Raw genomic sequence first — 21,196 nt, forward strand, 5'->3', positions numbered from 1 at the left:
AATACATAGTGCAGTTTGTCTACAATATTCATGCATAAATGATCACTGTCAGAAATTTTGAATTACTCTTGAAGAGCAGACTGCGAAAATCACTTACCATGCAGAGGAGTGGTATTCCAGTCATTCTGTTTCACAAGTAAGCAAACCTGTTCCAAACAGTGTGTGAGGTAATGACACATCTAATATTGACCTCCAGTGCACAGAGCATGGGAAAAGAGGTGTTGCTGTGCTACACAGTAGTCATGTGCTCCAATACAAATAACTGCATCATTTCTTCATAGATACAGATTTGAGTCTACTTAGGCTAAAAAAGTTATACTGACACACAAATAGGTAGCATAAATCAGGGCTGGGTTAATAAAAACAGGGCCTAGTTTAATTTTTACACTGAAAATATTTTGAGTTTGAAAGAGTTTTTTCCTGGGTTAAAAACCTGATAATTTCACCTTTTATTATTGATGCTGACTACACTGCTACCTGAATACTTACTGGTGGTCCAACATAACTTTTGGCCTTTTTATAAATTATTACAATTTTTTCTTAAACTAAACCAAGGAAATTTAACATTGAAATTATGGGGTTTTTTTGGTTTTTTTTTACTGTCTTAGGGCTTCAAATTTTACACTTAATTCTGATTTTTCTCAGAAATTTATTAAAAGCACATGGAAAAATAAAATGTGTGGAAGATTTTTGGGGGATATTACATTATTCTGAATAATTTCTGCAAATGCTTCTTACTTTTCACAGAAACCTTCACAGTCTTACATGCAACAATAAATTTTGGAAATGTCTGATATTTTTAGAGACACTGAAGTTTAGTAAATGCTAAGACACTTACAATTTAACAAGATGAGTGTCCCTGGAAGCTGTAATCAAGCATCTATAAGTTTTTAGATACATTTCTAACAATGGTTATAATCTGCCCTAAAACTAGAGAGGCTGCTATGATTTCTAAATTGGCACATTTTAGTGGAGAGCAAGGCGACTGTTACAAGATGATGGAGACAACTTTTATTTAGCAAATAAGATGAATTAATGAAGATCAACATTTTCAAACAATGTATTGGAGTAAACATAGAACTAATGGATATTTACTAGCTAAATCCCATTCACAATTTAGAGAAGCTTTCTCCTTTCTTAAGACCAGTTCTAGTTTTCTTATAGAGACAAGAGAACATAAACATACACATATGAAAATATAAAGGACAGGGCACGCAGTCAGTGGGCAAAAGGGAAAGATCTTGTTCAAGGCAAAATAATTAAAAAAAAAAAAAAAAAAAGAAGAAGCCTGTGAGCAGAAATGGTCCCATTCATGAACATTTACTCCAGTGACAACAACTTTAAATACACTATTTATAACACTGCTTCACATGTAAATACAGCCAGCATTTACCACAAGGACCATGAAAGTCCTTCTAGGGGAACATGTTCTATGAAACATGACTAACTCGTAGATGGCATTCAGCAACTTATGCTGTGACCACTCAATCCCAATGACTCAAAATCTCATCACATGGACAAATTCAAAAATCTGGGTCCTTAAAGAGCCATTTTTTTACTTTTGAAGCTACATAAATAACAAAATAATAGCGGAATCTACCAGATTTGAATCCACACATTTCTGATATATATTTTCCTTTTTTCTAGCAATATAGAGCAGCTGTTTATATCTGATTATAAATTTATAAGGCAAATGGGACAAGATGTTTCAACATCAGTATGACTGCAAAGTAAATTTTCTTGACTTTAAATATACAAGCTGTTCAAATAGTCTTCCAATAATCCATTTTTGTACTTAATTAGTGTGATCTATATGTATTTATCAAGCAGTGTCTTATGTTTGATGCACCACAACTAGATAAGTATATTAGTCAGCTAATTATGGGCTGTTTCTTTAAAAAGCCTTCACAGACAGTAGAAACAAGGGTGTGGTTTTTACAGGATGGGGACTGGCTATTCCTCTCTAACTTTTAGGCATGCAAAGCCAGATAGCATTGTGTTATTTCTCCTACTTGCATTTGTCTTCTTGAGTATTTCATCCTGGCTACCAGCAAACAATACATTAGGCATAAAGGTCTAAGAGCAACATAGTTTGGAACAGAGCACAGAGGAGTTCTCCTAGGTCACTTTCCACCTTAGCTGATCACCTAACCCCAAGTGTAAATTTAACATCATAGATTTTATTAAATGCAGCTTGGTTCCTCCTTTCCTCATACTTGGAAGTTACTCCAGAATTAATTCCCATGAGCTTTAGAATCAGTCTTCTAATTTATAGTCTGTACCAGGCTATATCTCTATAAACAATGTGCAATGAGAGCACAACTCTTTGTCAGAGTAAAACAGTAATTTATTATTTCAACAAGTTGCAAATAAGAGCTGTGGTTGGCAGTTGATGCATTACATCTCCTATAATGCCTGTGGAAACATTATATCACATCTATAGTTCCTCATATATTATTGCAAATTTCAAGAATAATTGCTGGAAAACACTGTCTACATGAAATTATATTTTTAACCATATGAGAATTTATCTTCACTTTTCTGTAAATAAAATATGGTTTTATCTCTTCAGTAATATATATGTAAAAATAGTATGAATTTCTGGTTTCATATTTACAGCATTTTTGCTTCTTAATTATTTTCTCTTGGGAAACTGATGTAATGGCATGAGAATACTAAAAATTCTTAATTGTGTTTTTACAAAAAAATCCCAAAAACAACCAAAAAAGAACAACCCAAACTGAGACAAAAAATATCAAGCTTATTTAGTATTTTAGTTGTATGAACAATAACAATATATAATTGATCAGCTTAATTTATTAAATATTCATTCTTGAAACAGAAACACACGAAAAGTTTCACCAGAATATGCAGCATATTTTTATGCTAGAAAATATGAAAATTTTTACCTGTTTCATTTTTTTCAAACCTGGGACATTAATGTGGTGTGTGCCGGCAATCCTTTCCTGTGTCCCATCAAGACTGGGACACATGCATGCTCAGGCAACCTTTTCTCTTGATTGAAATTAGATGATTTGGACACAAGCATGCTCGGGCAACCTGTCCACTTTATTGAGATTATTAAAGTTTATAAGTATTATCATCTTCAAATGATAAATCTGGTTTTATTACAACACTGAGCTGGGGATTCAGAGCTATCAACTCTTCCTCTGAAAGGCATTTACTTTGATAAACTTTGAATTTATTCTACATGATGTCTCTCCTCTCTTCAACACTGTACCTTTATTTAAACAAAACCAAAGTCAGAGAGAAAGAAACATTACTTTGCATTGTTAGTAATTTTCAATTATATGATGTAACAAGCGAGGCAAATTTACAAAAGATCATATGGATATAATTTTAGATGGATGCACAGGAACTTGCTACCACTGAGACTAAGCCCTTAATAGGTATTTGGGGCAGCAGTTGAGTCTCTTCTGAAATATCTTTGAGTTTTCTGTGCTGTAAATAGAATGACTGCTGCAACACCATTAATATTTACCCTCAACAAGCCTGTTTTTTTCTTCAAAGTACATTATAAATATGTGCCAAAAAACCCAACACATCTCAAGCATTCCTCCTAAGCAGGCATTAATCTCATATTGTTTTTCCATAGAGCAGAAAGTAGTTTCAGGAGAGCTGGACAAAGCTATGCCAAGACTGGCAGCAGGAATGTTTGATTCTTCAAACACTGTTCCAAGTGCCGAGCCAGAAACTGCAGGTTTAATGCAAGCTACCAAGAAAATACTAAACATTTACTGGTGAGGATTATCATCTTGGATTAGACTTGAACCAAGCCTTGTGTGCAATGTGCTGTCCAAGGGACTCATTCTGTTACCTCAGGGGATTAAAAAGTTACAACTTAGGCTGACGAAGAAAACACAAAGTATAATATGGTACAAAGCTTATTTAATCAATATTGCTGTTCTTGGGTCAGGAAATAATGGGCATAATTGGAAAAGAATCTGATTTTCTTTTTTCCTTAACACAACACCTACACTGTTTCCCTTGTTGAACTAAATTATCTGTGAAAAACGAATGCCTGGAAATCCAAAGATTATTGAAAATATTGGTCTGGAATGATGCAAAAATAATTTGCTCTTCTACGAAAATATTTTTCTGGAATTATAAATTTATGTCAATTTTCCATATATGATTTTTGGGCAGAACATTTAACTGCAATATTTAACAAAGTTAATAACTGAGAAATGTGATTAAAAAATATTGCAGCAATCACTAAATACTCCTCTTCTCTAAAGATGAGAGCAGAGGAGATTTCATCTTCCTGAAAAAATCCTCATGGAAAACTGAAATATTTCAAGTTTTTTGACCAACCAAAGGATTTCAATCTCTCCAACCGTTATCTCCAAGTGCCCCCTTCACAGATTTAAAAAACAATACTGCATTATTTTACTTCAGACTTTCTATTGCATATTCTGTTCACAGGAAAACAAAGATGCTCAATTTCATAACCTCCAAAACTCATCTATATGGCAAATGCAGAAAAAGCTATTGCCAGTCTTCCACCAGTTAATCATATGGGGTTCTTCTTTATGGATAATTTGGTGAGATATAGGGCTGGTACTGACATCAAAACAGCTACATGCATGAGAGGGAGCCTCCTGCCTTGCCTCACTGTGTTCTGTGCTGCACAACATCAGCCAGTTCTGCTCATGGGCTTTGACAGCACCAGCTCATATTCTCTGGCACAGCAGATCATCTCTTTGCTGCAGTGTCCCGTGTTGTACAGCTAATGCCACACAGCTGAAGATTTGCTTTTAGCACACCTGTTTAACAATTCATTGCCTGACCTCTCAGCTGTTCACACATCTTAAAATAAGAAAATAGCTCTGAGCAATCATTTTTCTGAGATAAGCATCAGATGCTTGGACCAGTGTAGCTCAGCCCCAGAGGAACACTGTCTCAGAACTGCTTGGGATCATATCGTGCTACACATATTAACATCACTAAGGGCAGAAAAATAAGTCACATGGAACTGGCTGGAAGGCTTGATGTGAACCTGTTCATTTGTTTAAGTATTACAATCATGGAGAAAAATGGTGACAACCACACAGTGCACATTAACATTCGTTTGAAGTCAGATGTCCTTTTAATTCCAGACATGCTGATTTAATGGCTCAAAGGCTACACCAGCTTTTCCTCCCCTCTGCATGGGTCCATCATCAAGAGAGGTAGTGAGAGCAGGTGCTGCCAGACTGGCAGATTTTGTCGATGTCAGAGATTTCTATACAGTATTCCCAGTGCTGTGCCAGGGAGAGACATGCACAGGATCACTGCGTCACACTGAGGGGCAGGTTTAGATGCTTAATTTTGCATACAAAGCAGTCAGCAATGAGGGGTTCAGCCTGCTCCAGGAAGATCTTTTCCAGCAGGGACCATTCACTCTGTGTCTTTTAGGTCATCTTAGAGTCTCTGCAGGTCAAACATGACAACACGTACAGAGGTAGGGCTGCATAGCACCACACCTGAATGTGAGAAGGAGCCTTCCTCACAACAGTCATACCAGAGGAACAGTGGAGCCTTGCTGATGACCATGTGAGGAACCAACAGACCTGGAACTCCCTCTGTGATGCAATTAAACAATCTGCAAGTTCATCTGGATAGCTGCATGAAGTGAAGCTCTCTCCCATAAATCCTGACAAGTAGTAATAGCAGAGCCAAGGGGCCAAAATCCTCCACTGACTGGTCTTGCTTTTCTTCTACTTATATCTCTTGATTCTTCACAGCTTTAGAAAACATATGTATCATGTCTTAACACCAACTTTCTGTGGATCACCTTCAGCTTCAAAAGGTTGCAGAGATGTATGGCAGAAATTATATATCCCAGTCATTATCATACTGTGATGGAACAGATTTCAGTTTGAGAAAAAGGGGTGATGTGTGCATCCCTCAGCTACTGTGAACTTTCATTTAACATGCAACAGTGAAGGACTGCAATCACTTGTGAGTAGATCCTAACCTCCAGGTTTGTTTATTTTGGAAAAAAATATCAGCAGTACTAATTCTTGTACTGTAACATCTATTTCATGGTCTCAAAAGTCTTCAGCAGAGTAGATGATACTGCAGTTTGCTGCCCACTGGACTACAGTGGATATTCCATCAGAGATGGAAGATGAATAACTGCATAAACTGTTGAAGATTTGTGCTGGGAATTTGTCTTGCTCCCTAATAGTATTTGATTATGTTCACTAACACCAATGAAGTTTTAAGGACTTTCATGGTTTAACCCCAGCTGGCAACTCAGCCCTACACAGACACTCACTCACTCACTCACTCACTCACTCACTCACTCACTCACTCACTCACCCACCGACCCCTGTGGCAGGACAGGGGAGAGAATCAGAGGAGTCAAAGTGAGAATATACATGGGTTGAGATAAAGACAACTGAATAAGCAAAGCAAAAGCCACATTCAAAAGTGAAGAAGGAATTCTTTCACTAGTTCCCATTGGCAGGCCTGTGCTCAGCGATCTCCAGAAAAGCAGAACTCCATTAACAGTTACTTGGAAAAAATATGTCATAACTCTGAGTCTTCCCACCCTCCACATTCTACCCTCTCATACTCTCATTGCTAGCTTGAATCTCCTCCCTGTACATTGCTCATCTCCCAGGACAGAAAACTTTTCTTGGGCTTCCTTAACTGTGTGGTAAGAAGGTTTATTATGAAATTATTTTACTCCACCTTGTGAAGTCCATACATATAATAGTGAAGTGACAGATCTGCCATTTCCATTAAACCCATTCCAAAAACCATCTTTGACAATATAGAAGTACTTTGTTGGGGCATTCTATAGCGCCTCTTTGAGACTCTTCATTTACTATGATTTTGTGTTTGAAAGATGCAATAACAAGTTTGCTTTTCAGTGATTTTATTTTGTGACTGTCATGGGGAATAACATGGCATTTAGCATTTTAATGAGAATTTACTATCTGTTCTGCAAGCACCAGGCAGTTAAGGATACTGTGCTCATGACTAAGTGATGATCTGACCAGCAATCTGCACCAAATGCTCTGAGAAACCTGACATTGAGAACAGGAAAGTGCTTTATTAGGATACTATCAACACAATGCTGTCACTATGATCATAAATGCTTTCCTAGCACTTTGGCCATTTTTTGGAAAACTGAACCTTATCTACTGCCAAAATTTAATTGATAATATTAGCAGCAATGTTGCTGGAGGTTTTCTAATTGGCAAAGATGTGGGACTTTTCACTAAGTTCCCACAATATATTCATGAATTTATCACTTCTTGGAATTAATTTAATAACATTTTTTAAGTAAAACTATGACCTTGTCATTGGACTGGTAGTAATAGAGCTGCCCAGTGAAGCTATAAAAGAACTGTTTTGCACATTAACTGGAATTTAAGCATCTTCATTGTAAATCCAGCTATAACTCTCGCCTTCCGATTACTTATGCTTTAGTCTCTTTTATCATAAGCAGAGACACTGCACAAGAATATATACACAACAAAGCAACCGAGTGTCAGCCAGCAGACAGAGAAGATAGTTGTGGCTAAGGAGCTGCAAGGCTAAGCATCAATATACTGACCACTGCTGGTAAGATGATAGATGAGGATTTGCTGTCCAGAGAGCTGACAATCAGCTGGGGAAGGATCACCCTCTGCTTCTTTTCAGAAAAGGCTGTGCTGTGATACTGCAGAACTGCAGCCACTGCAGACTCTCTGAGGGTTTGCTGCTTTATTTTAACTTAGTGTCTTAGAACTTTATGTGTCAGAACTTTTTTTTTAATAGCTTCGATCTGCTAATTATTTTCATTTTTTTATTTTTCTTTTCTTGTATGACTTTTGGTCAAATTCTTCCTGATATCTCGACAACACTATTCTCAGTAAGATTCATCTAGAGTCAGAAAGACATGTAGCTTCAAATTGATGCTAGATTACCATTGAATTGCTGGAGTGAGTGATAAAGATCCCTTTCTTCACAGTGCTATGTCTTCTGATCATAATTGCTTGGTCATAAGGTGTGGGACCTGACCTGAACCCCAAATTATACCTTTGCCTATTGTGTTGTAGACACCAGCAGAGAGAGTTTTGCTAAGATCTGCTTTGTCAACATGATACAAATCAAATCTATGAACCAAGAAGTTCTGAACCCCTTTCAGTTTTTCTGCTAATACCAAGAACTACGTGAACATCTTTAGTGCAATTCATTGTGAGGCTAAATTTACATGGCTGATACAGGTACCAAAATTCACCACAGTTGTAAGTGTCCATTACTGTCCACTAAAAGCTAATTTAGAGGGTCAGTACAGCTCAGAGAGTTGTTCAGCACACCAGCCTGAAAGAGAAACACACAGGAAGTGCGGAAGATAATGAACAGACCTTTTTCATGGGTTTTTTTGGTAACTTAGAACACCAGAAATTTGATATAACATCCTTATAAGTGGCATGGAATGCAAGAGAACAGAATTGATTTTTCATATCACACATTCCACACACCACTGCTCTGTGGTGGCTACTCCAGCTGCTCTCAGAGGAGGTTGAGAAAGCAAAGAACAAGGGTCAGAGGAGCAAAAATTATGGAAAGGCAAGAAAAAAAGCAAACCTGCAAAAGATTACACACAAAAAACCATTTTTACTATTAAAAGAAAATGACTGTTGCATGATTTCTTTATCTTGTGTGAAATCAATCTTCTCATATGTTAGTTCAGTTTTCTATTAATACCTCTTAATATTAACAGACATGCAGTCTCAGCTCTTCACAACATGCAATTTCCCTTTTCTCCTAAGTATCAAGTCTGTGTAAAAAACTTTCAGCCAAGAGAAAATCACTTAGTGCAAGAGAAAAACAATTTCAGGGAAGAGCAGGGAGAAAAAAGGAACTGATCAAACTTATGATCTTGAAAGACAATATTCATGACATAGTGTCAGTGATCCTCTGCTTTATTTTCTTTACAAGCTACTGTGAGAATATTTGATACAAAGAAGATCCTTTCAAGTGCTTCCTTTGTACACTTGTTATGAGCAATTAGTGAAGTCCCAGAGTCGTGTGATCTGACTTAGGAAGTTTTATTTTGTTCCTTCTTTGGTGAATTCAATGTCTGCTCAATGTTCCTTTCCCTGTGATCCTCAGCTCAGATGTCTAAACATCCATTTCGGCTGGGTCTAATTTACTGCTGTCTCACTTCAGTTCTGTGCTGACATAACTCCACTGATTTTTTTTGTTAAGAAAGAACTGGAAATAAATGAGGACTTGCCACCTGAACTATTCCCAAGCTGAACAAATGAAGAGAACACTAAATTTTGTCACAGAGGTTTTTTTTGTATAAATGGGCCAAGAATGTTTTTATTATTTTTGCAAGGAATATTTCAGAGGAAACAAAGGCTCTGAGCCCATATTTTGGACATAAAGAATCATTTTATGCAGAAACACCTTTATAGTTTAGATTTTCTTTTTCTATAAGCACAACAGCCTGAGTGAAAGTAAAATTTGTAATGTGATTTCTTATTCAGTAGAATAAGTAACCCCTACTGTAAACAAATACCTTGACATGTTCCAACATTTTAACAGTTTTGAAAAAGGTGGCACCAGTCTCAGCCAACTTGATTTTGATTAAAATAAATTATATATTTGTGGCAGAATATCTTCTCCTTCTCAAAGAAACCAGGAGAGGCAGCTGCAAAACCTGCTGTTGTATTCCAGATGGTTTGTAGGGAAAAAACGAACAATGTATTTCATACTAAAGTCTATTTAAAAGCAGAACTTTTTTTACACAGATGAAAGGGATGGTTTAATTGCTGAGTAGCTCACTCACAGAGGAACATATTGAGTACAGAGACTCTCACACAGTGCTACCATGCTCTTTTTGTTTCTTGTGGCAGTAATATAAAGAGGCACTTGGCTGTCACACAAAGTAAGTGAAGAGACACAGGAATCAAAAGCAATAGAGATTTACCAAATTATGGTCTGGAAGCAAATACATGCAATCCCTTTTTGTTTCTCTGTGGATGTTGTCCATTTTTTACTTTAGAAATGCCCAATTACCTTTTGAAACATGGAATCCGTCCATCATATGAGATTAATTTCTCTGAAAACTTAATCTCTTAAAAACCATGAAGAAAATTGCTCATATATATATATAGACATTATACATATTTAAACTTACTCAACCAAACTCTTACTTCAATTAATTATGTTTTTCTTAATTTGATAGATGATATACTTTGATTGTGCTTGGTGTAGCAATATGCTAACATTCTGTCTCACTGATATAAAGCATAATGAAATCAAGGAAAAAGTAGACAGTATATGATTAAGCTCAGGGACTCTATTAGAATGCTGACTATTTGAAAAAGCTCCTGCAAGCAGGCTGCTGCCAAATGTCACATGTACAGATTTCTGCAGTTTTAAAAGGGGTCTTTCTCCAATTTCTCATGGCAAGTAAGTGAATAAGTAACACAAAATTAACACTTCTGCAAAATTAATAGTTGGAATTAAGTTGTACTAACTCCAAATGAGAGCAGTAAACTGAGAATTTCATCTTTGGGATTTGGTTTTCTACTAAAACACACAAGTATCATACTTGTAGGGACAGAAGATGCATGAGTAAAGGCTGGGGCTATTGTAAGCACAATGACCATATTACTCATATCTTGAAGAAACTGAGTTTCTTGATTCATAATATTTTTTTTTTAATTTCAAATCATCCATATTTAAGCGATTAACAGAGACTGTATAAGGGTTTGGAGGTTTTTCTGCACTCAGAGGTGGAAAGCAGGCAAAGCCTGGGATGTAAAGAACAGACCAGGCACATACAGAGGATGGCCTGTGATGGACTTGCTCTTGCTTGTCTTACACACTGACTGTAGCAAGTAGCAGAAACCTGTTGTAACCTTACTTTGTCCCTTCTTTCTTCTCCAGAAAAATCTGACTCACCCCACATTTGGACAACAGTCTGTAAAAGGAAAGACTCCACTGGCCAGTATCAATTGCTCTAAAACTTTGACTCTCAACCTCTTTCCCATACTAAACCCATTGAAATTAGTATCCATTCCAGAGTCTCTCCCACTGACCCCTAACTCCTCCTCCCTGACTCTCCATCTGTGTAACTGAATGCTCTGGACTGATTTTATTTTGTTTTATTATTCTCTGGGCAGAAGATTTCCATGCAGCCCTGCTTCTGGAAGGTCTTGAACTGACTTGGCTTGGTTTTTAGTAATGAAGCAAATAAACCCTTCAAATCTCCATGCAAAGTAGAAACATTTTCTTTTTATATCTCTTTTATATCTTTTTATATTTGGCTTTTACCTCCAGCAACCTCTTGCAAGACTACCCAGAAAGCAGATCCATTGTGTGTGCTGTTGCAACAATTGCATATCTACTATTAGATGCTAATACTTCTACTTAGGAGAGTTGTTCTGTTGTATACTTTATGAATGTGTCACCTAAGGACTTTCTAGAAACCTGGAGATCAGAAGAAGATTGAATATAAAGGAAAGGTAATTTCAGTTTTATCAAATTACTTAAACTTTTAAAATTACTTAAACTTTTTGAAGAAGCACCTGATAACATTTAGCCAAGTTTAAACTGTACCAAAGTGACAAGACTGTGGGTTTAATATGGTTTCCACTGGGTAATTAAAATTAACAGAACCAGGATTTAGCTTAACCACTTTATTTCTTTCATACAAATCTAGATCTGTGGGCGAGATATTAACACTTTGCAAGGGAATTTTTATTCTGTATTTTGAGATTTAAGAAACACATTAACTGTTCATTGTACATCAGGCCCTCATCCTGTAGTATCTAGACTGGAAGACAGGTATATTAATCTCAATTCAGAGTAAAAAACCACAGTTTTGGAGGACATTTCTTATTCAGTCTTCATTTCTCCCTTCCCTAGTGTGAAAGGTTTGAACACCAGCAAGAAAATTTATGGAAACAGACTTCTGCATAGCTAAAACCTTTTCATATATTGTCCACTTGTATGAACCAGCACCTGAACACAATTTCTTATTCATAATGTTTTGGGAATTCATCTTAGGATTAAAATATTAAAAATTAAATATGTATGTTCATAAAATACATGTAATAGCAGTTTAACCCTAAGGATTGCTGAGCCATGTTAGGTCAAAGCTCTTTTAGTCATTTATTAATCTAGCCAGTAGCATTTGTCAAAGGAATTAAGAAGTAGACAGTTGGAAACAAGACAGAAAAAGGGGAACCAAACATATTATATCTTATCAAGAATGCTGCAAGTAAGCCTGAAATAAAGACTTTCAATAGTTTGGTTTAAATTGGTAACATTTTTTTCATAACCTTAGAAATCAGAAACTGGTTACTTTTGCTTTTCTTTTCAAGTATTTATGTGAATATAAAATATTGAATCAACAGGAGAAAATGATTGGAACACAGGAAAAAAGTAATCAATAGCTAAGGCTTTCTGTGGGTTTTGTTTTGGAAGTTTCCTGAAGTTTTCCACCCATCTGCTATGACATTCTATCACATTTTATTTCAGGTAAAAGTAGAAAACTCTCATTAACTACAGAGGAGAAAAGTTACAGCTAGAATCTCACAGAAGATGTTTACATTTATCAATATATTTGAGTGAACTGCTTCTTTGTGTTTAAAATATGGCAACTGAAAGATTTTAACCTATAAAATAGAATGTGCTGTGTTAATTAGGAAGTTAAACATCAAAAGAATATTTTAGCAATTGAATGGGACACGATTGGCAGATTCTTTCAATGAGCAACATGCCTTTTTTCCCTTGGAGACACACTCCATTTAACTGGAAGCTTTGGTATGTGGTATGGAACATATTTTTTCTGCATTACTACTGATTCTTTTGTAATCACAGAGTAGAAGGAGCAGAGGAACACACAAAAAATAGAATGGACAATACCACCAGGAAAGCAAAATACAGAGATGTGAATGGGTGTTGCTGCCATAAAGATCATGAATACAGAAACAATGATTTTGAAAACATTAATGATTTGAAACAGAAACAATGATTTGAAGAGTACAGGTATAAGGAATGGTCTGCCATCCAGGGATATTTTATGACTAAAGGCAATAAGGAAAGGGTTTAAAGAATATTTCTAACAGGTTTTCTTGTTGGCTTTTTTTGATTTTTTTTTTTGTTTGTTAGGTTTTTGGTTTTCTTTTTTTTTTTTGTTTTGTTTTGTTTTGTGTTTTTCTTGGAGAGGCATCCACAGAAGCATAACATTTTTTTAGTCAAAACTCCCCAACATGAACATGGGAAGACCAAAAGTAAGTATAACTGCAGTGCACTTTTTCTGTTCATGCTGGCTGCATGTTATGAAATTACAAACTGCTAAAAGCAAAAGATTAAAGTGCAGAGTTTATTTTTCTCAATATTTAATATGACCATTATTTGAAGGGGAGATTTGCCAGACACATCTAATTGCATATACATAGAATATTTCACTGTTTTTTACAGATTCTGGTTGGACTCAGTTGGTAGGACATGAACAGAATAAAACAAATATTTCCTTCAGCGTAAAAGAGGAAAATAAAATTTCTGCTGCAAAACCAGCTGAAGCTGTATGTAGAACCTACTGCTTTAAAATTGTTTTTTTGTTTGTACTGACTTCAGTGGATTTTTTTTTAATAAAACCAGTAAAACAAAGTCATAGGATTGAATATATCTCTGTTCTGCAGAAGTGTATGAATATATACTTTATAAAGGCCCAGTTAATACGACTCCATTATTAAATTCTAAATACCTCGAAGAGATTTCTATTCCCTGAAAGTCATTATATAATTTCTTCTGTTACCACAGAACTATTTTTTCTAGTCCCTGCTGTTTACTGTTTTTTGTATTAGGTTTTTTTTAAGCACTGCTTCCAGCACTTTTTCAATTATTCCTGTTTCTTTTACTTTTGTACTTGCTTTTAGTGAAGGATTTTAACCATGTGTTGTAATAAGAAAAATAAAATGTTGCAGACTTTCATGCCAATGTGTGGATTTAACTTCTGATACCATAAAATACATCAGACATTTAATAGGTTTTAGAGAAACTGGGGAAGTCAGGGAAGCCTGATGTTGTATTACTCCTCTGTTACTACAGTCAAATGAATAAATGCCTTCCCCTGTGATTTTTAGAGTCAAACCTCCCCATTCACCTTCTGTAGCAGATACTAAGGGCAGTATCAAGTCAGTTGATTCACATTTTCTGCCTGAAGACACCATCCAAAAATTTGTAGCTAATCAAAATAAGCCACTACTGTGACGGCAATAATGGTTCCTTCAGAGGTCATTGCAATTCCATGACTGGAAGGACAGAAAAAAAATGTCTTTTATATTTTCCAAACACAGGCAAGTTTCCATAGCTGCAGCCCATTCTTACTTTGATTCACTGAATGGATGACTGAAGGCTGATCAATACCAAACATTCCAGAGATCCCAGAGGAACTTCGCATGAAAGTGCCTCAAAAAGTGGAAGTTGTGAGGTACTTGGGGTGGACTGTCATGAATTTCAACTCCTCCAGAGGTATCAGTCATTAGAGTTACAGACTAAAGGTTTTGTTTTGTACCTAAACAAACCTTCAGAATACAAATAGCAGCTGCATCCCTTCATACTCTCCCAACAGTGCATAAAAATAAACACAGGGACTTCCACTGGAGAGAAAAACCATAACAAAACACTGCAGCATGAAATTATTTTGTTTCTGGCAGGTGCAGATTCTGTGTCACAAACGGAAAGAATTCAAGAGTTACAATGAAGCTGCAAAATATCTAGGAAAAGAAGTAAGAGCTTATCTACCTGCAGTCTTCTATGCTTTTGAGTTGTCTTTTTCATTTGTATAACACAGATCATTTACAATTAAACACAAAATCTTCCTTTACATTTAATACTATCACAAAGAGTGCAAAAAATATATAAAAAAAAAAAACAAACAACCAAAAATAACCCCCAAAACAAACAAAGAAAAAAACCTACTTTGTCTGATAAAAGCAAATTTGCCTTGAGGGTTTTTTAATGAAAAGTGAACATATAAACAGTTGTTCCTGGCTGTGTGTGTTAACACAATGAAGCTTTCTGTAAACATTTATCCGTTATTTACATATTAAAAAGTACTTTTATACTGCATCCTCAGATAGTGTATTTTTGCAGTTTTGAAAGGAAAAAAAACCAAAACTCTCTTAGTAAAGTTACTCCAGAAAATAAAATTTCCATCAGATTCTATTTGTGTAGCTGAATTAAAAATAGAAGAATGATATCCATTTGTGTTTAGACATTTGAACAGATCAGTGCAGAAAAAATAATTAATGCTAATTGTGAAGAAAATAACAGGTAAGTACCAGACTCTATCCCAAAGGCATTATGGGAAAAAAATGGGACAATTGTCAGGGAGGGGTGTGGAGGGGAATACCACGCTCCTTTTAATGTCAGTGAAGTTGAAAGGATCTATTAAATAACATCAAGGTGCTCCCATGAGTGTCTGGGGTTGGGAGAATTTGACATTTATTGTCCTTCTTCTAAACCTACAGTTCATCACAAAAATCCTCCTGAAAAAAATCTAAAAGCAATTTTATTTTGGTTTAAGCATATCGGAAGAATGAGGAATAAGGAGGGAGGTGTTATTTTATTTTGGTACTATTTTCAACTTTAAATTTACAACACTATTTTGAACCGTTGCATGTCATGCTTTCTTGAATCATTCATCATTTTTTTTAGAGACACAAAAATCCACAAAATAAATAATAGCTTGGATAAATACAATTCCATCTCTTGGTTATGGATACATTTCCTACAATCAAGGCTGTATTGTGCATCCCCTTTTCCCCAAACTATTCTGACACTGAACATAAACTGCTGAAATAAATGGAAAATGATGCCCAAAGCATTGGATTGTCAATTCTTTTGCTTTGTGCATAACTTTTTTACAATGATTTGTATCACTGAGTTTATTTTGAACATTGGAAAGGAAAAAGAGTGAGACAGTGAAGATAAAATGAGTGTCAGGAGAAATAAACAAGTACTCCAAAGACTTTAAATACTTGGGAACCAGCATTTGAGGGTGGCAGGCAGGAGCTCAGCTTTGAAAATAGCTCATGTACCTGGAAGCCTATGAGAGGCTTGTCTTTCTCAGAATCCTGATTTACAATTCTTCTCATTATAATCCCTCTCACTGGTCTTTATGCATTGTCTTGCCTGTTATCTGTGACAAAACATGACAAACTGAGTCCATTCTTTTTGTAGACAAGTATGATTTTAGCTGACGACAGAGTTGGAAAAGTACAATTTATTTTTTTTTTTTTTATTTCAGAAGTTTAGACAAAATAATCTCTGAACTATGGCAGTTCTAAACCAAAATGCTAATAACTGAAGGAAATGGTGAGTACTAGAATGAGAAACATTTCTGAAAATATAATCAATGTGGAAATTTTTAACAGTAGTCTCGTCTCAACTTGCAGTTTTAATAAATGTTTTACTCTAGTGTTAATAATAAATGTTTTACTTTAGTGTTAAGAATTTTTATTTTTATACAAATATTTTTATGTTAAATTCTACTCTTTGTCCCTTAAACATTCACAAAGGCAAATGGTTTTTCCATCATGTTCAAATAATTATGTTTAAGGCCATCTTGTAGTTCAAGCAATCACGTTTCAATGGTATGAAAAAATTTCCATGGCATGGCTATTTCCTTGTGCCCCTAAATGGAAAAGAAACCTATTTCTAATAGTTAGAGAAGTCTCAAACCACATCCAGTACAGCCACTGATATTCAGTACTCTAACTTGGTGCCTTAAATGCTGTTAGGTCAAGAAAGGCTGCAGTTTAATCAAATATGGGCAATGCTAAATGAGTCATAAATGGTTCCTGCAATTGAGAAGGTAGAAGAACAAGAATAAAAGCTCTTGCTCTAATTTCTAATTCAATATTCATTATGATTTTTCTAAATGAATGTGATGCCAATGAAAGACTTAACTTGTAGCTCAGCTACAGTCTGAAAACCTGTGCTGTCAGGATTGTGAGTGAACCAGTGACAAATACTTTAGATGGTACCATGAAATATTCTCACTTGCCATGAAAACACGGAGAGCTTTTCTAGGTAGGCTACTAGAACCAGTCTGAGCTCCTTATCCTTCTCATTAGAAGACAATACTATTTCCCTGCATTTGGAGACAAGTTACTATTTCTGAATAGAATCAATTATCTATTTGCATCATACCCAGCTTTGCCTATCTTTTGGAGCACAGAAACAGAGAACATCTAAATTTGGCTGGACAGGTCTGTACTCTGCCTTGAATTTTACCTTAGGTATCCTAATGGAGAGTGCACTGACCATAAATCCAGGATTTTGAGCAACATTATCCATTTAGGTGTCTACCATATTTGTTTAAGAAAAGTAGAAAAATGACCCAGGAAGTCTTCAATCAACAGAAAATTAAAAAAAAAAAAAGCCTAAGAGTATCTAAGAGTATCTGATCATAAAGAGCTGATTCTATTTTGCTTTTGTTCCAAACAGAAGCGGGGTTATCAAACAGCTTCTTATTCTGTACTTTGATAAAAGTCATTCAAGGCAACTCTCTTTTTACTAACATTTTTTTCATGTCAGACTTGAACAAATGCAGCCAGTTCAATAGACATGAGAAAACTCAAGTGTCCCAGATCCTTCTGTATTTCAGTGTCTCAGAAGAATGCTACAGTTTATGTCAGTATAAAGAAAAATAGGACTATAATGTATGCTACTATTTGAAACAGGCAAGAATTGTCTCTGGTGAAGTCAAGTACCAGCATAAGTTTCTAGAAGAACACTTACTCTTGTAACAATGCAATATATAAAGTTCCACAGGAATAGCACCTATTTCTTCTCTTTAGCTAATGTTATGTAATATTCTATTCTTTCCCGACTCCCTTGTGTCTCTTTAGTACCCCTATTTTAAACAGGGCAAATAAACATTGTGAGGATGCTGCTTTTTGAAAAGTTTATATGTCTTATTTTACCATGACAAGGAGAGATGCCTGCAAATATAGCCAGATTTGGAGTGCTACAGCAATATTTTTGTTGTACTTACATTGTATAGTTGTTGTATGTCTTCTAAAATCCAGGCATTTACTTAGATTGTCTTGACATTTGCCATATGTCATGAGGAATGAGGTATGAATTATTTTGAAAAAAATATCTCTGTGACAGAAATCACTGTTCAGAGCGTGAAAGCACCCTGTTCAGCTCTTTCTGTGTACTACATTTTGATCTGTGATTCTAATCATACCCTGTCTGATCTTAGTTGCTGAAACAAACAGAATTATGCAATGCCCAAGTTGTTTGTTTGGCAACTAATGCTGATAATAAAAAACATAAGCTGTATTAAAATTTAGAATTTCATATTCAGGTCTACACAAAGCAAAATGTACTTTGTAAACACATGAAAAAAGTTGGCAGGTAGCTATGACAAGAGTTGAGTAGCACAAGGTGTCATACTGATCTCTTTGAACCTGAGTTGTGCCTGAGGGCTATAGGCCTCCTGTGACTTGCTCTTTACCCATATTTTGGTAGGAAATCCTTTCAGAAAGTTGCTAAGACCCCTTAATTTGCTTTAATTTTTTTGAGGAGTTTTTGTTGGATTTTCTTTGCATTAGAAATACTGACAAGGAAAGTGGCATTAATTAAACAGACTGACTCCAGAAACTTGTTGTGACTGTGATAATGCTTTTCCTGGGTGTTGGATATGAAGCAGGAATGTAAATGTTATGTGATTTTCCTGCTTGACTAATGGGCTGCAATGCTGAAACACATTCCAGAGCTCTGCTCTTACAAGTGCTGCTAACATTTTACACAGATGCACAATGCACAGATGTGGGGCTTTTTCATTAACAAGAAGATTCAAGGTGAAAGCAACATACGCTGTTGGGCCCCCTCGATAATACTTATGGTAAACAAAAAGCTGTCCCTGGCTTCTGCAGCAGCAGCCTTGTGCTCCTCTGCCACAGATAGCTGCTGTGGGGCAGAAGCAAACCCCTCCTGGTCAGTTTGGCTGTTTGGTGGTGGTGTGAGTCGCCCTGAGTTCTCTCTGGGGCCACAGAGGGATAAACATTGCCTTTTCCTTAGTATGACCATTACCTATTAGCTCACCCCACAGCAAAGTACAGTGATACATTAAACTCCCTCCATTTTATAAAACATATTGGGTAGAAACCCTTGCTTCAGCAGTATAGACTCCTGGCAGGGACACATAACTCCTGAACAAGCATCAAAACACCTCCAGCAGAGGCACATCCAGCTTGAACTACAGCTCCCACAGAAATCATTGATTAGAATTGGTGCATGCCATCCTGTACTGAGAATTGTACAAATAGGCAACATGTCCTGCTTCTGAACCCTATTGATCTGCATGAATCTTGGGAAAGACATAGTTGTACATTTGAACAGGCCACAAAGTGGAGTTGATGCTTCACAGGAGAAGAATCACTTTGTTATATTTAAAATAAAGATTATAAAAAGAAGGCGAGATTTTGAAATCCCACATTTCAAGATCTAAACCAAAGTCTAATTTAAAAGGATTAGAATGAAGACCACTTTACATTTGCAAGCATATTTTTCTGCAGTATTTGCTGCAGATCATCAGTGGGAGTGGAATCACCCTCCTAGTCCTGGTCTAGTCCAGCAATTACAATCGCCATAAAGGAATGTAACCACTAGCACAGTTTAAGCTGCCAGTTTTTAAATCAACCCAAAATAACAATAGACAATATTTTAGCACAGAAAAAAAAATACTCAATCAATGTTTTGATAGAGAAATACATAAATTTCTTAAAAGAGTTTAAATTGGACACAAAAGCAGAAACTGTTGCTGCAAGAGGGCCAGGGTCTTGGCTATAAGTCTTCTCCAAGACATGACACTTCTTATAGAAGACCAAACCTTTTTTCCCTCTTTATCACAGTAAGGCATTATCCTAGCACCTAGATATTTTTCTGTGCCCTCCTGTCCAATTAGCAAAAAAGGTCAGTCCAAAATAAGTATAACTTAAGTTTATAAGGGCTGACAAGAAGATGGTAGGGGAGGGTATGAATATAATCATATTAATTCTGGCAATGCTTTTCCACACATTAGCAACTCACCTGTTGTATTCAGAAAGAGATTTAAATAAGAACTGTGAAATTCTGGCAGAAAAAAATAAAACAGTAGATCCAATGGCAGAGAAAGTACAAAGGCAGTGCACTACGACAGTGCTCTAATATTACCAAAAGTACAAATGCCCGAGGAAAGCAGCTGTTCACATCATCAGCAATGCAGTGCAGCTGTGAGCCTGGAGGAAGGCTGGATGTTTCCCTACAGATTTCTAAAGAGAGTATTGATTCACACACTGAGTGCTTTTGTTCCCTGATACCCTGCTGCCAGGCACCCCATGTGCATGCAGTCTCTCATTTAGTTCACTTTAAGTTCTCCTTTCCCCTTAGGGGCTGTCACTGTCATCCTTACTATTGCAATGTCCACCCCTTTCAGTACTTGGTCAGCTGTAACCAGTAAAGTAAAACATGAGCAAGGCCATTAGAAGTGACCCTGTGATTATTACTTTTTAGGTTTTGACAAGACATTGATAACAACATGGGAAAGAAATGCTGTTTCTCATCATTTGTACCTGCACAAACATTCTGATCCTGGCAGCTGTTTCTTTTACTTCAGCAAGACAACCATGTACTGTGAGCCAATTTGTGATCCAGTTATTCCAGGAACCAAAGGGAGAGGCACAACTTCCTCGCTATATTCTTCTTAATGGCTTTGAAGTTGTGGTCTTTTTACTCCTACAGACTCTGTCTGTGCTTTGAAATATCACTAACAAAGCAAACAATAAAACAATTTTTTTTTTCAGCCCTGTACCATGTTTTCAGCATTGACCACAGTGGATACTCAGGGAGAGACTATGAGAATATTTCCATACATTTTTCCATTACTCCTTCCTCTTACAAGTGAGTGAGTTCCACTATTAAAAATACAGCAAATTATTTGGTTTTGTGTAGCTGAAATACTGCCTTGTAATGTCCTGCTTTTCCTCTGCTTATTTCTAAGGAAAACATGGAAATTTTATCTTCTCCATAGCTCTCACAACAATTAACACTTATTTTTTCCCATTCAGCTTTCTCTTTTCCAAGTTCTATTTTGTTTACCTCCCAACCTCCTCTCATTATGCACTTCACCTTCTCAAAGACTTTCTAAGTTCTATTCTATCCATTTGGAGGC

General features: G+C 36.1%; 2 long non-coding RNA genes across 2 annotated transcripts; both read left to right on the forward strand.

Annotated features, from left to right (window-relative positions):
• Window positions 1–5,556: 5,556 nt before the first annotated feature.
• Window positions 5,557–13,002, forward strand: LOC135296110 (uncharacterized). The gene is made up of 3 exons (XR_010358156.1): window positions 5,557–5,964; window positions 11,299–11,483; window positions 12,378–13,002. It is a non-coding gene; the product is annotated as an uncharacterized LOC135296110 (long non-coding RNA).
• A 146-nt stretch (window positions 13,003–13,148) lies between these two features.
• On the forward strand, window positions 13,149–20,851 carry LOC135296111 (uncharacterized). Its single transcript, XR_010358157.1, has 4 exons — window positions 13,149–13,256; window positions 14,685–14,756; window positions 16,280–16,347; window positions 20,539–20,851. It is a non-coding gene; the product is annotated as an uncharacterized LOC135296111 (long non-coding RNA).
• The last annotated feature ends 345 nt before the right edge of the window (window positions 20,852–21,196 follow it).

Source organism: Passer domesticus, chromosome 3 (genome assembly GCF_036417665.1).
Source record: "Passer domesticus isolate bPasDom1 chromosome 3, bPasDom1.hap1, whole genome shotgun sequence".
NCBI classification, from domain to species: Eukaryota; Metazoa; Chordata; class Aves; order Passeriformes; family Passeridae; genus Passer; species Passer domesticus.